Raw genomic sequence first — 2,656 nt, 5'->3', positions numbered from 1 at the left:
TATCGCAGTGGACAACCCATCTCAACAAATTATCAATGTCAAAAAAATTCACCAACAGCCATGTACTTTAAGATATTTTATTTTATTCCCAAGGCTACCAGTTTTGCCATTTCATTATACTTCAGGCACCATACGCTTCTACACAAATAAAGGAACTTGTATAGCGCCATAGCCCATTGGATATCGTGAATTCACTCGTTATACAATTGCTTCATTCGAAATCGTGACAGCAATTGTAATTGTATTCTTGTGATCTTAAAAGATACAGGGTTGTTGGTGAGTTTTATTGATACTGACAATTACTTAACCAACCCTTGTCCCCTGGCCATGATGGACCAAGTCCCCAGGCCATAATGGACCAACAGATATCGTCACAACAAAGTACTTGTGCCAAGAATAAATTGCAGGCCTACTTGGAGGTTCTTAAGCGTATTCAGTGCGAAATTTACGCCAGCAGTTGTTGGAGAGTTCGTTTCATGAAACACACAGCGAGCCCACTCAGCACCAGTTATTAGTGAAAGTAGCCATTTTAAATGTGTGCTACTCTGGCGATCCTGGTGGCGAAATGGGGTACTGATGAACTACGTGAATGAAACTTAAGGTTGGTTGCTACAAAATGGCACGTCTACCGATTCTGTAAGTTACTTAATAAATTTCTATATCATTTCAAAGCTATAATGGCCTTTTTGACTCACCCTGTACAAGTGGTCTGGCTCCCCCACTAATATTCGCTAGTTTCCTCAAGATGATGTTCACAGCGGCAACGTTTTAGCAGGTTTTCTCCCAGTGACATTTGTATGTCAGTGATCTGTCCAGCAGAATACCCAGATATGTTGGTTTGTCTGTGTGTTCCATATTGGTCCCGTATCATGTGAAGTTCAGTTCCCTGTTCGCCTGATTTGCGCGAAGGTTTCAGATCTAACTTGTGTTGTCAAGAGGTTTGGTTTCAGGGAATTCTATTGGTTAATATACAGACATTGTTTTCCAGTTTCCCTTCCACTCAAAACTCTTTCCTTGTGCAGTAATAGCCAGAGCATCTGCATAAAAGGAATGGGTTATATAGTCTTCGGAGGAAAGAAATGGTGTAAATGAAACTAATATTTAGGTTACAACTGAAGTGCTACATGACTTCAGTTTTATAAATATAAGCATGATACGAGCTTATTTCAATATTACAAAAAAGGATGTTCTAAAAAGGATGTGCGTCTTTAACACTACCGTAAAATCAGGCTCATAAATTACAGGTTGTTCTGCTACACACTGAAACTGGCTGATTGTACCGTTTACGGAAACCACAAAAGTGTAAAAATATGTAAACATTTACTTAAACGTAATCATTCTATTTTACTAATCTAAGCAAGAACTGCAACAACAAAAAGAAGCGGCGATTTTTATAACAAACAATTGCTTAGAATGCCCGTTTCACAAACACAAACAGTGCTTATAACAAAATGAATTTTCTGCGATGATGGTAGACTCATTAGCTGAAATTCAATGAGCACGTGTTCCAGCTTTCTTTCAGTAAGAACTTGCTGCTGTTAAGTCGCCTGATGAGAGATGAGAGAAAAAACTACGCCTAATAAATTATATCGTACAGTAATTTTTTTCCGTATTTTTCGCCACGAGTGGTAATTTGTTGGTTGTAATCCGCCTGACACTTTACCTACACAGACAAGAATTACGTGAAGAACATCAGACTTTCAAAGAAGAGAAGAGTTTGAACATCATTTCCTGCGTTTTATGCCGGGGACGTGTATTCTGCGATAGCACAAACAAATAACACACAACAGCAGGCCTTATCGCGGGCCTGCGTTGTCGCGCCAGTGCTATATGTTTTAAACAAAAGCTCAGTTTTTGCAATTTAAGCAACGCTCAAAAGAAGATTGTAAGATTAACAGACCTTTCCGATGGATGTACAATATCTGCAATTCGATAAAGCCTCGTCGATGGACACTGGAAAAAAACGTATTCACAGTGAACACTATCGTTCAGTAAAATCAGTAACCCATTAACAGCACGAAGTCCCATATTAATATTACTATTCAAGGCATTCATTAATTTTATGCCTGACACGTACTCTTGTATCTATACAAAACACGGCTCACCAACTGGCTCGTTGGTCTAGGGGTATGATTCTCGCTTAGGGTGCGAGAGGTCCCGGGTTCAAATCCCGGACGAGCCCTTCATTTTTTCCTTTCTATTTCGCTTTGGTTATTGGTCTTCTGCAACTCTCGCAATATATTCAATATCATGATACTTGATGGGTTGCATACATCACTGCCAGCGATCAAAGGCTAAGCTGTGTGTCCAACACAACTATTTGAAGTGGTCGAAAATAAAGGAAATTACTTGTGTTCCGAACGTCCAGCGAGGTATTTTATTGTTAAATACCAGTCACAGAATTGCTCAGAAAGTAGATCAATTTCTGCTTGTATTCTCCATCGGGAGATTTGAAATCCTCATTCCCATACGTGCATATAAGCTTAATCAATGTTCGCCGTTGCAGTCAGACTATGATAAATGGGGCTTCGGGGTAGTCAACTGATTCTTTCTTTTGAGATGTGCCAATGACACTGAGCGCTCCAGCAGACCGTTAAATCCAAAAATTGGTAGTGAGCATTTTATACATATAATGTACTCCCAAGACGCTGAATGT

The 2,656-nt window shown here is 39.5% G+C and overlaps 1 non-coding gene across 1 annotated transcript; it reads left to right on the top strand.

Moving 5' to 3' along the window:
• The first annotated feature begins 2,110 nt into the window (after nt 1-2,110).
• Nucleotides 2,111-2,182, top strand: Trnap-agg (transfer RNA proline (anticodon AGG)). The gene has a single exon. It is a non-coding gene; the product is annotated as a tRNA-Pro (tRNA).
• The last annotated feature ends 474 nt before the right edge of the window (nt 2,183-2,656 follow it).

Source organism: Schistocerca nitens, chromosome 2 (genome assembly GCF_023898315.1).
Source record: "Schistocerca nitens isolate TAMUIC-IGC-003100 chromosome 2, iqSchNite1.1, whole genome shotgun sequence".
Lineage (NCBI taxonomy): Eukaryota > Metazoa > Arthropoda > Insecta > Orthoptera > Acrididae > Schistocerca > Schistocerca nitens.
This window is presented reverse-complemented; position numbering and strand designations above follow the sequence as displayed.